We start from the raw sequence: 14,258 nt of genomic DNA on the forward strand, positions 1-14,258 counted from the left end.
AAGCGCATCGGCTGCCACTGGGAGTGGTGCGAGGAGCGCCAGGAGCTGGGAGTCCTGGTGCTGCAGATCAGGTCCGACGACAACACCATCGTCACCCCCAGCGCCAGGGGCATGCTGGAGAGGACCCTGAAGGCAGCCATCCACTCACTGTACATGGAAACCCTGAAGCGTAAACCAGACTAGGGTAAAGCCTTCGAACTGACCAGCAAGTGGGACACCAGCAATCACTTCCTCGCCAGGGGCGGCTTCACCCGTTTCGCCGACTGGCAGTTCATCCACCATGCCCGGCTCAACTGCGTCCCGCTCAATGGAGCCGTCCGCCATGGGAACCGAGACAAGCGTTGCAGAAAGTGCGGCTACTCCAATGAGACCCTGCCCCATGTCCTGTGCAGCTGCAAGCCCCACTCCAGAGCCTGGCAGCTGAGCCACAATGCCATCCAGAACTGCCTGGTGAAAGCCATCGCACCATGTCAAGTTTCCTTCCCCACTCTGAACTCGAGGGTACAGATGTGGGGACCTGCATGAAAACCTCTTAAGCTTACTTTTACCAGCTTAGGTTAAAACTTCCCCAAGGTACAAACTATTTTACCCTTTGCCCTTGGACTTCCACTGCCACCACCAAACGTTTATCTGGGTTTATTGGGAAAACGTTGTTTGGAAACGTCTTTCCCCCCAAAATCCTCCCAACCCTTGAACCCCACTTCCTGGGGAAGGTTTGATAAAACTCCTCACCAATTTGCATAGGTGACCACAGACCCAAACCCTTGGATCTTAGAACAATGAAAAAAGCATTCAGTTCTTGAAAAGAAACATTTTAATAGAAGAAACAGTAAAAAGAATCACCTCTGTAAAATCAGGATGGTAAATACCTTACAGGGTAATTAGATTCAAAACACAGAGAATCCCTCTAGGCAAAACCTTAAGTTACAAAAAGACACACAGACAGGAATATTCATTCTATTCAGCACAACTTAATTTCTCAGCCATTTAAAGAAATCATAATCTAACGCATATCTAGCTAGATTACTTACTAAATTCTAAGACTCCATTCCTGTTCTGTCCCCGGCAAAAGCATCTCACAGACAGACACAGACCCTTTGTTTTTCTCCCTCCTCCCAGCTTTTGAAAGTATCTTGTCTCCTCATTGGTCATTTTGGTCAGGTGCCAGCAAGCTTCTTAACCCTTTACGGGTAAAAGGATTTTTCCTCTGGACAGGAGGGATTTTAAAGGTGTTTACCCTTCCCTTTATATTTATGACACACCGCGCCTGGGGGAGGTCGCCGTGAACTGCGCCAGTTGCGACCTGACATAGTAGTCACCGACGAGGCCCAGAAAAAGATCATCCTCATCAACGTCATGGTCTCCTTTGAGAACAGGACCCCGGCCTTCTGCAAAGCCTGAGCTTTTAAGCTGGAAAAATATGCCCCCCTGGCCGACACCCTGAGAGCGAAGGGCTACGAGGCGCAGATGGATGCCCAGATCATCGGAGCCCTGGGTGCTTGGGACCCCTGCAACGAGGGTGTGCTGCGGATCTGTGGGATCGGTCGACGCTACGCACGGCTCATGTGGCGCCTCATGGTCTCGGACACCATCCGATGGTCCAGGGACATCTACATCAAACACATCACCGGCCACCGATAGTACCAGGAGGTGTGAGCCGGTACGACACCATGCATCAACTATGGGAAAGGGACTGAGAGACTTTTTCCATTGGACCATATGAGCTGGAACCATAAACTCACTGAACATTAAATCCCACCAAATGAGGGTAAATCCATCCTCATCATCGTATCCACTCATTATACTTCACACCTGAACATAGCCATTATATGAACAACATACCCCCATATCTCAAATGTCTGTACTTTGACCCATTAACCTCTTACCCCCAATCGGGGAGATTGCAGATTATATATTCCTTACGCCACCCATTCCTAACCCGAATTTCGCACCCCTAGATAATCTGTACCTTATTCCCTGATAACCAGCAACTTCTATGCTTAAACTCTGTACCGTTTTCTTTTTACTTCAACATCATCTTAATAAAATTATTAAATCAGTAAAGCTCACACTCTCAGTAACACAAAAGCCCCTTAACACCACTCTGTCAGTGTATGAATCTTAAAAAGCGATGTAAATGTAATTTGGGACTACTATGAAGTCCCCTTACACTACCAGAGTGATGTTAAGGGGCCTTATTGTAATCTTAGAAGCTGGGCCTAAGTGTTTACAGGACCAGGTTCTAAATTTTATTCACAAGTATGATTGCAAACTTACATTTGAAATTATATATATTATATATAATATGGTTTTTAAAAGCACAAGCTGCAGGATGCTCACTTATGCAATCCACAAACCACATGAACTGCATATCTTTGCAGCGTAAGAGGCATAATCCACTAATTGCATCAAGAATCAACAAGAGAGATTCACACCAGAAATCAATAAAATGTTAAATAACTCATCAAGATGAATCAAATATACAATTAATGTACCATGGAAAAGAGTCCCCCGTAAAGAAGAAAGTCTGGCACATATGTAGGCAGAGATGCACAGCGGAATAGGTTAGAAAATGAAATTACACTTATTGATTATCTAAATAATGCTAGTACAATAGTCATTTTATAAGCACCACTAAGGTTCAGCATCTATTTGAGACTCCATAATAATTCTTATTTTCAGTTGCTGTAAATATTTGCTCTGAGTCTTGGCATAAAAAGGTTCCAGCAAGGAATTGACATTTCAGGGGGGAAATGAAATTAGCTTTTACAATTAGAGGCATGCAATAATAAATAAAATTATAAACAAAGGGGTTTGTGTTTTGCAGACTGTTACATAATGTTGACTGATGGTTTTTTTAAGTATTCTGTGAAATCCCAGTAAATTTTGGATCAAAGATGCTGCATACCTAAAATGTAGTATAAGTAAATCAACTGATTTACTTCTCTTAATCACACAGGAACATATTGACAGAGGGAAATTATTCAAATCCTGCAAGGTTCAATAGGACAGGAGTTAAAGATATTTCAGTGGATTTATCACACAGAACCCAATATCTGCACTGAGTTCCGGCCTAGTATACAGAATTGGAAGATTGGTTGCACAAATCCACACTAGCTGGATGTGTACATACCACTAAATACAATTCTTAATAAGGTCTGCATCGTCTCAGAACGTAGATTGTATTCTTTGGAGTGACTGCTACTTCAGTTAGTCCAAAGTCCTAGTCAGAAACAAAGGGTTATTTTCCTTTGAACATTACACTGTCAGCTGTTATCACGTGATGTCTGGATACTACAGCGTCTGATACCACAGCTTTTAGTCGCATGAGTAATCCCTGTTCTGCGAGGCCCCACTCAACCGTACATTCTTATTCATCAAAGCACTTAAATGTGTGCTTAAGTCCCTAAGAATGTGCGTAAATGCTTTGCTGAATTAGGGCCTATGGGCCTATTCTTGCATGAATAGTTCCTTTGACGTCATCATTGGATTACTCATGTGAGCAAAGATTGCATGATGGGGGGCCCTACATAGCACACAGTTTTTACTTATGATCCCTGCCATTTTTGCACAGAACACTGATATCTTTCAAAGTAGCTTTCTCGACACAGACGTGGCTATGAGGACTTTTGTGAAGTGTGATTTCTGTTAGTTTGGGACTAGGTAATATGTGTCTAGCATATAGTAAACTCTATATTACTTGGCTTGTGGGGAAACAAGTTTGCAAAACTCTCAGTTCTTACCTGACAAATTGTCACAGATGAGTTTTACAAAAAACTACAAATTAAGGGCCTTTTCGTGCAAAGACTGACACACATGCTTAATTTTATGCATCTTTGTAGTCCTATTGACTTCAATGCTACAGGACTGCTCATGTGCGTAAGTGTTTGCAGAATTGGGACCTTAGCAAAATGTCATTTTTTGACTCTACACAAGATTTGGTCTCAAAAAAAGGTGGGGGGGGGGGGGGGGGGGCAAAAACCTTGTGATGGAGTAATGCTTATTTATGGTCACACTTATGGCCTGATCCTGTAAAGACTTATTTATGTGCTAACTTACATGCAAATTGTCCCATTAAAGTCAATTGAACTACTCCTGGTTAAATATTCTGTCACTTTCACAGAAAGCTTTTCTTTGTCCTTCCACAAAAAGAACTTTTTACCTAGAGAAATATCCCCCCTAATTACTTTTATGGACAAGTTTTAAAAGTGTGTAGGTGTGTAGGAACACATCCAAGGGACAATCCCACAGGTTTTGTTTTTGATATAAGCAATATGAACAATGGATGTGTGTTTGTGTTTGTTTACATTTTTTTCACAGTACTAGTTGGGAGAAATGCCTTACTTAAAAATTTGCTCAAAAATCAAAGCCTCTTTCCAGTCTCTCAACTTCAGAAAAGCCCAGTGTAGCAAATAAAAGGCTGGAAATTAATGACTTGTTTTTGTGGAAGCCCAGAAATGATTGCAGGCTGCTGTGTGGGTGAAATTTACAGTGGCTATATTTGGCACCAGGTGTTATTCTAACAGTTGTCATTTGTCTTAAGATGCAATTGGGGTCAGCTAAGTGATTAAAAAGATTCATATCCCCTGCCTCGGCTGTTGTTTTTGAGTCAAGCCCTACGCCCTTTCATCAAACTCTGGTTCTATTACCGTCACTAGCAAGTTTGCTCACTGGGAATTATTTCTAAAAGTATAGTCACTGTCAGATTCTGTTAGCTCAAAATTACACTGAGTCAAAGCATACGCAGTTCCAAGGTTTGCGACAGCTGCAGTAGTGATATGGCTCTGTAAGTCATATAGAAGTTGTAAAAAGTAAATTGTGTTTGATGGGTCAAGTTTAAAAAGTCGGCCTCCCTTTTTCCACCCACCAAAATTGCACTTTTGCATCATCAGTATCCTTGTACTTGCATCTCTAACTACCTATATGTGGGCATAAACAAGGTGGTTAGAGGGACAAATAATCTGATTTGCTCCCTTAATTCATCTTACAAGCTTAAAAATGCTGCTTTCCCTGCATTTTAATAGCAGAATATTAACAAGGGTCTCTTGGGAGTCCCCTCCTACAAATGCATGTAATTCATCACATGGTTATGCCCAGTATCTATGGTATTAATATGTGTGTGTATTGTATATGCACACTCACATAATTATGCCTCTAAAGGATGCTTTTTTTTTTGGATGGTTTCAGTTATGCACGGTCAATTAATTGTGATCCCTTTATTTCTGTACACGGTATAGATTCACTTTTACATGGTGCAGCATGGTCACCAAGATGCGCAGATCAGTGGTGTAGCCAGGATGGGAAACTTGGGTGGGCCCCAACTTCGGAAGAGTGGGCAATGATGGGGGCAGAAGAGGGGAGACAGGAGGGATGGGGCTGCCTCCCCTCTCCCTCCCCTCCAGATGGCCTTGTGGAGTGCAATGGACACTCTGGCCAGGCCTCCCCATCCCAGCCCCAGGTGCACACCTGGGGAGCAGGGTTGAGGCATGGGGGCTTGCCCCGCTCCGCCCTCCTGCCCGGCGCTCCTGCCAGGGAGCAGGGTCAGGGCGCAGGGGCTTGCCCACTCTCTGGCTGGAATGCTGGGCAGAGTGGGACAAGCCTCCAATCCCACTCCCCGGCAGGAGTGCTGGGCAGGCAGAGCAGAGCGAGCCCCTAAACCCCAACCCCACTCCCCAGCGGGAGGGCTGGGCAGGTGGAGAGGGGCGAGCCCCCAACCCCACTCCCCAGCAGGAGGGCCGGGCAGGTGGAGAGGGGCGAGCCCCCGACCCCACTCCCCAGCAGGAGTGCCTGGTGGGTGGAGCGGGGCAAGTCCCTGCGCCCCAACCCCGCTTCCCAGTTGTGCACCTGGGGTCGGGGGGGCCTCTGGCCAGAGTGTCCATTGCCCCCCGCAACGCCAGCTCTAGGGCATGAGGGGAGGTGACCCCGAGCCCTCCTACCCCATCCCACTGCCTCCCCTCCCCCACCCCCATCATTGTTCACCCACCCGAAGTCGGGGCCCACCCAAGTGTCCCATCTCGGCTACGCCACTCCTCCACACTCCCTGGCCTCTCCAGACACCCCAGATGAACCCTCAGAGTTCTGACTTCAACAACATCAGCATTATCATCATATCAAGTTCAACCCCAACATCAGTAAATGTTAGTAGCAAGTTTAAATTTCATTAAATTTTTTTAATAAAACCTGTATTGGATAAAATAGGGAGGTCATCTTGTGAGCCTGGAACCTAAACCCTTATTTCCCATGGACCCTTGATATCTTTTTACATGATTTCTATTTGCATCATGTTTTTTCAAGAACGTAGCCACTGTGTAAATCGAGGCCTGACTTTATATATGCAGTATATGCACACACATAAGAACCCTGATGTGTGAGCCATTAGTGAATCACAAAAAGAAAAGGAGTACTTGTGGCACCTTAGAGACTAACCAATTTATTTGAGCATAAGCTACATCGGATGAAGTGAGCTGTAGCTCACGAAAGCTTATGCTCAAATAAATTGGTTAGTCTCTAAGGTGCCACAAGTACTCCTTTTCTTTTTGCGAATATAGACTAACACGGCTGTTACTCTGAAACCTGTCATTAGTGAATCACTTGACATATTGAAGAAGTCCTATAATTTTGTTGAGCCTAAAATGGTTTAAAGACTCCCTTGTTAGAGGGAACAATCATTTGGCAGCATAATACATTATTTTAATGGACCCCACTTTTTCACCATCTGTTCCAACAAGTCACAATGAATGCAATAAGAACTTTATTCACATGAAGCAATATGAATTTTATGAGATTTCAGTGAATGTGCATATTCATTTCTAGTGTGGCACAAGCCATAGGTCATAATATTTTCTTCATGTTTCACAGAGGACACATGTTTTCTTGAAGCACAGTATCTTAGACAGATATTCACTCTATTTTGGTTTATTTTTGGACAACTTTTCTAAGAAGAGTTGCAAAAGGCACATAAATCTCTTTCACCTGCAGAAAATAGCCATTGTGACTACAAAAGAGGCACAATGGTTGCCACAAAAAAGTCATCATTTAGCAATGGCTACCACACCGAAGTATCTGAGACCCAGGAGTATCACTATATATTTAGAACAGAAAAGAACACTACGGTAACTGAAATATATATATTAAACACAGAACTAAATGAACTGCATGTGCAAATGGAAACTTCATTATATCACTGTCATGCAGGTATTTGCTAGTGTGCTAGTATTTTTATGTGCATACATTATACTCTTCTATGAACATTTGCCCAGATCCTCAGTCGGTGTAAAGCAGAATAGCTCCATTGAAGGTCAGATCATCTAATCTTTGTCACAGTTTGCCCATCTGAAAATGCAGATCAGAATACTTGCCTTCAGACCACAGCAGAGGGTTGAGAGAATTCACTAGTTTTTGTAAAGGTTTTCATACTCTCAGCTGTGACTTGATCTGTAAGTAGGAAGTGTTATTTGAAGTGTGTGACTTGCAGAATAATTCAATTTATAAAATATTGAACCATACTGTTCCAGTCATGGATATGTTTTATACCATTTTGAATTCTCTGTGGGTAAGCTCCGCTATTTAATTTGCTCTCATGCTTGGATGTGCCGCATGTGACTTGTCATATCACCTTGCACCATTTAACAGCAACCCAAATCTATATTTCCAGGTGTTATCTTTATCCAGGATCATTAGATTGGAAGTCAAAAGATGTATGCCGGTTTATGATAGCTGAGTATATGACCTTGAATGCCTAGATTTAACCTGTGCTCTTTAGAATTATCCTTCTATCCAAACGGGGAAAAAAATAAAAGATGAAGGATCTCATAAGAGGGGGGAATGGCAGAGAATAACTGGGGTAATAAAATAAAATGTTCACAAAGTCCAAAACCAAAAGTCCAAAACCTTATCTCTAAAAAAGTTGTCCAAAAAATCAAGAGGTTTCTTTTGCTTTTGAAAAATTTGAGTTCATTTCAGCTCATATGGGTTTTTCTCATGTTATGGTTATTCATTTTTAAGATTGCAGTGGGTTTGAAAGTCATGCTCTTCAAATAATACTTTGCACTGGCAGGGCCTAATGCAAAATCCATTCAAGTCAGTGAAAAGTCTCCCATTGATGCCACAGGGCTCTGGATCAGACACATATGGCACTTAGGATCAGAAGGCATTTGTGAATATAAATGAATCCCCAGAAATACGTCTAGAATAGGGGAGTTACACACACATGTATGGCTAAGAAGTTGGATCCCTATTTCACAGATGGATAAATTGTGGCTCACGGCCCACAAAGGGAGCCACTGACCAAAGTCCCCCATTGAGTCAATGGGAGAGATAGAGATAGACGAGAACCCAATATTCCTGATCCTGGTTCCTTGTTCTAATTACAAGTGCATATTCAGGGATAAAATCTCAGAGGTAAGGGGAATTTCTAGCTGCCCGTCTGACACAAGCTTCATAGGGGAGAAACTCGGATCTCCTTCCTGATTCCTCTAAACTCAAAGGGAATTTTGATGCTGGTTTCCATGGGAGCATGATTGGACCCGTAATGCCCTGACAGAATAGCTTGAAGTTCCCATCATTTTGTCTGTACATATGAGAGGCCTAGCCAAGAGATGGATGATATAAACATTTCATTCTTTAATTTGCTTTTTTTAGTACCAGATTTGAAAGGAAGACTTTTAAAGAGAACCTGGAATAATTTCTCCAACACAATGAAAGAGGAAGAAGAAAAATGGGGTCTCCAGTACAAAGCAGGAAGCTTATGACTAAAGTACAGGTAAAAAGGCATTGTTAACTGCTAACTGCAGTGTCTCATCTAGTACTGAAATGCAATCGTATTAGCACAGGGCCCAAACAAAAGCATCTAAACACACACACATTTCAAGCATTTCTCTGTGTGTTTTGCCCACTGACCTTTAGGTGTGCTGGTTAAGTTGAATTTAAGATCAATCTTGGCCTTAGGTAACCCCTTGGCAGTTGCTTGGCCTTCTGCTCTCCTTATACTGCTGGATGGTGGGGAGAACTAATGGGCCACCAATTCCTACTTCCAACCCCTCTCTTTGTCTTGAGGTGATATACTCAGTTCCCTGATCGGGAGGAGCACCTTTGGTTGGCACACAGAAAAGGCCTCAGCCCTGTTTACTCTCTGTCTGGCAGTAGCATGGCTGGGAGGAGAGAGGCAGACAGAAAGAAACTAGCCCTCAAAGTTGAGCAACTCCGAGATGGCTCTTGGCAGTGAAGCTGACCACTGATCTCCCCAGGGCTGCGGCCCCAATTCCTTTCTGTCATAAGCAAACTTATGAGTCTCTGGTGACTGCGGGTGCTTGTCCCTGCCCGGGTGGGTCTTCTCTTTGCATTAGATTTTTCTTTCCTCAGTCAAATGCTGCCTCTCTTCCCCTGCCTACTCTTTAGCACTGTAGATTCTGGAGCAGGAAACTGAAAGAGAATGCATCTGATGCCAGCAGCAAGTGGAAAGGGACCTACTTCTTCAGACAGGTAGAAAAGAAAATGAAATGGGGGATTATTAGGTGTTACAATGAAAACAGACATTGTTTTGGTGCTGGTGGAATGAAAAGCCTGAGCTTATTCTTGAACTCATTCCGACCCACACATATTTAAAAAGTGAGATCAGTAACTACAGCCAAGCTTTACATAACCAAAAATGAAATTCAAAGTCAAGGCTGACACATTCCAGCCCTAACTTGTCTTGTTTTTAATTATTGCCAAGCCTCAGAACAACTTGTGCATATTGCTTATAAAGTATTCTCTGATACCTAAAATGGGATATGCTAGAGACAGGCACATTCATAAAGGCGAGAATAGCCTGGGAGCTATGCATTAGGTTCACATGAGTCATATCATTCAGTGAATTGTATCTCTCTGATGGTGAGGAAAGTGGTCTCCCTATGTGTTCTGTAATCATATATCTATATATACACATGTCCAGAAACATTGTTTTCACTTTGAAGGTGTAACTCCCCGAAAATTGTACTATTTTCGTGTAGAAAGCTGTTACGTAAATTTGACACCACCATGACAGGCTTTGGGAAGATTGCCCACATTTCTCTGATGTTGCTGTTCATTTGCAGCTTTTGGCCCAATTCTTTATCCTCTGAAGCTTTAGGTGTCTGGCTGTATAATAATGTAAACAATTTGAAGTGATTTGGTGCTAACTGTGAGCCTTAATTGTCTTAAGAAGAAATGTAACCTGCTTAGTAAAATGTTCTGATTTTGCTTATAGAACTGTAGCTAATGACCAGAGTGAAATCCATGACCCTGATGGCACAGAGCCCAACTCTGCCTCCATCAGTCACGTGCTTCGCAGCCAGTGAAATTTTACTTGTGTATTATTTGGTTTCCATGATGCCTTTATGACTGTCTCATGTGCTAGTTAGTAACTGGGCACGTCCCTGCGGCCCGCCACTTCCCACAGCTCCCATTGGCCAGAAACGGCAAGCCATGGCCACTGGGAGCTGCGGGGGGCTGTGCCTGCGGATGGTCAACATCACCAAAATGTTTCATGGTCCGTAATCAGATTACCCTGATGGGCCGGTTGCCCACCACTGAGCCTAAAACTAACTATTTAGGCTTTTACCAGTCAAAGCAAAAGAAACATCAGGAGACTGTGTTCATTTTCATGTCACACTGCAAAATAAAGACAAGAGAAACCTTATTTCTAAAAAAAAACCTTTAAATGGATCTAAGAGAATTGTGCTGCATTGTGATACAATTGTTATTACCATGTTAATTTTCTATGGCACATTATCATATTATTTTGTTGACTTTCATTTTACAGCTGGGCCCAAGCTGCTAAGTCCAGATCTGTATCTGTGTTCTTTCCGGACTTGGATGTGCTCAGATCCAAGAATGTGTTTCGGTCCGTTATAGAGGTAGAGTACAGCCATGAAGGTCATGTTCCAAAGTTTGGGCATATACAGCACTGGGGAGTTGGTTTATGTCCCACGCCTCCTTTTATTCTTTTGTCAGATATTCGTTTAGGGCTCCATCCAACTCCCACTGAAGTCAACGGGAGTCTTTTCCTAACCTAAATCCTGGGGGTAGGAAATGGTTCTGGTCAACTGAAACATTTAATTTCAAATTTTTACTTTATATATATACTGTAGCTTAAATTTCAAAATGAAAAGCCATTTTGAACCAGAAGTGAAATGTTACAACATTTTAAAAACTTATTTCTGTTGAAAAACATTTGTCAAAATCGACCCTTTCCTGTGAAAAGTTTTGGTTTTGACAAATCAGCATTTTTGGATGCAAAAAAGTTTTGTCAAAAATTTCCCAACCAGCTGTCGAGCAGAATTTAGCTCCAAACTTTCAACAAGCATTTACTTGCGTGGGCTGCATTATTATAACGTTCCAAATTCTGATATGGGAGCATCTGAAAATCTGCAAGTGTTCTTCCTGGAAGGATAATTTCTTTCATTGCTAACAAACACCTGAGAGACAGAGTAATTTATTATGTCAAGGACCTTTTCTGCACAAGTGGGATATTTCCGGGCTTTGTGTTTCAGGGCTAAACATTATTTTTTATTCAAGTCATACACAGCATATGAAAGTTTTAATTTCTCAGGGCTCCATTCTTCTAGCTTCTTAATAGAAATGGAGCCCTCTGTTAGAAAATTTGGGAATCCCTGTAATTTAAATGTTAAGCTATCTATAGACAATGGAGTAGCTTTCCGACATGTTGAAATGATAGGTTTATTGCTGCTTCAGTATGTGGGTGATCTTAATGTTGCTGACTCAGTATTACCGCTGTTTTGATTTCCGTGGAGGTAACAACTGCTGTGTGCTGAAGAAGCAGGTGAATGTCAAGTACTTTTACTATAGCACAGCAGTAGATAACATTATTTGAAAGTTGTTACATAATTATTTGTCTGTCTTGTGCTTTCCATTTTGGTGGAAACATCGGGAAATGCTGGAAAGGAAGGGACTGTGACCTGTTTTCTATTCTTTTCAAACAAGAACTTTATATAGAACTCAGCTTTTCAGTATTTTTATATGCATTAATCCACAATCCACAATACCAATGTGGAGTTAGAAAGACAACCTTTAAAAAAAAATAAAGCTTGTCTGTCTGAGTGGTACCCACTCTCATGATGTCGTCATGAGTCTCATGATATCTGCTGTTTTGTCTTACGGCCCTAGATCCTGGAGTTATATGATTATGTGAGACTCTCAGCTTTCATTTAAAAAAAATCAAACCCTCATGACTGCAAAAGCTTGAAAAGGCCAAAGGCTAAAAACAAAACAAAAAGAACAAAGAGCAAATAAAAAGAATAATTTATTTCTTAAGAAAATCTCATGATTTAATATGCCAATCTCATGATTTTGAGGGGACTGACTCATGAATTTTGAATGTTTGACAGTACTGGTGTATTCTTCCCCCTCTTTTGTGTTGTCTCCCCCGTGCTGGGGCTAGTTTGACTCTCTCCTCACCCTCTTCCTCCTCCCTATTTTTGTGCATTTCATTCTCTGTTTGGTTCTGTGTTAGTAATTATATGAGCTGAAATGAACTCAAATTTTTCAAAAGCAAAAGAAACCTCTTGATTTTTCCTTCCATGCTACATACTAACTCCAGATGAGTTATCACATATCTTACTAATAGTGCCCCTGTCCTTCTTCCTACTGTTTTGTTACCCCACTTTGTCATGGCTGCTATTTGCTTTTAGGCTCTATGGGGCAAGCAGAGTGTCTCTGTCTGTTTTGTGAGATACTGAGCAAACTTTTGTGTATAGTGATGAATTATTGATAATGATGATGCAGTACTTGAGAGCAGATTATGGTAAATTTCACTTCCCTCACAGTCCACAGAGCAGCACATCTGTGAAGAGCAATACAGCAAGGTAGATCTGAAAGAAAATGACTCAAGGCATTTCAGCTTTAAAAACAAATGCATTATCAAGTGATTCTGGCTTTGAGATTTTAGGGATCTTTTTTGTGACAGAAACTCATGCAAGTGTAGTTAATCTTTTTGTGGAACCACTGTGTCAGACAATTAGGGACACTTGTAGAGTTAGATTAGACAATTAGAGTTAACACTTAACTCTAACAATTAACAATTAGAGTTAACTTGTATTTTCCTATTCTAACATTTATATTGCCTACATTAGCATAAAACAACATCAACAGTTTGAATTTTCTTATAATTTTAGGATTTCTTTTTCATTATGATGGCTAAGATCAAGTGTAGTGTTAGCTCAGTACCTGATACACCTTTTATATAAGTGAACCATGTGCTTACAGCAAGATGGATTTAATAATCTACTTAGGCTTTTCCATCTCTAATTTTTATAATCCTATATACCAATTTGGAGGGTGATGACTCAGAGGCTGAACTGAATGGAAGAACTGTGAGAAGATATGATGTGCTGTTGTAGGCATATTATAACTAAAGTGTATATGTTGTTTAAGAATTATATATATATCCCAGTGCATCTTGAGAAAACTTTGGAATGCTACTTGTATTTTGATTATTTTGCAAATATTACTTGGTTGCTTAGGATTTTCTTGCATCTGTTCACATCCCAAAGCAGGTGTGACAGCCCCAACTTTTAATTCTGATTTTAATTACATTCCCCCTAACCCACCAGTGCAGAGGCAATGATTTTCAAAAGTAGATATGAATAGCAAGAGTTCCTGGGTACCAATCCCCTCAGCTCCAGTATTGGCACTATATCAACTTCAGAGAATAGACAACATATGTATTAGCAGAAGTCTGATAATATATAATAAGTCTATCTTAATAAATGTTGCCATGTACAAACAGATTTGAATAACTTTACTTCTTTCATGTCTTCCTTTCAATAAATGATGTAACTGTGTCTCCCTCTTGTGGCATGAAGGGATTATATCAGAACTTGCTTATTCATGATAGAATTATTGACGTAATGTGCTCGAGTTAAAATATTGATTCTATGTTTGGCTTTTGATGGGGACTTCTCAACTTGTAACAATGCTCAGTTTGCAGGATGTTTATCTTACTTGTTCTTTCCTATGTAGAATTCAGCAGGTACAATGAAATCTTTTAGATAAACATTAAACAATAAGAACTCCATAACTTTTCTACTATCCCTCTAAATTAAATACAGTCCTTTAGTTTAACAAGGGTAACGCTGAGCTTTCTGACAGGTTTCAGAGTAGCAGCCATGTTAGTCTGTATCCGCAAAAAGAACAGGAGTACTTGTGGCACCTTAGAGACGAACAAATTTATTAGAGCATAAGCTTTTGTGGGCTACAGCTCACTTCGTCGGATGCATAGA

The sequence above is a fragment of the Chelonia mydas genome, chromosome 2, assembly GCF_015237465.2.
Source record: "Chelonia mydas isolate rCheMyd1 chromosome 2, rCheMyd1.pri.v2, whole genome shotgun sequence".
Lineage (NCBI taxonomy): Eukaryota > Metazoa > Chordata > Testudines > Cheloniidae > Chelonia > Chelonia mydas.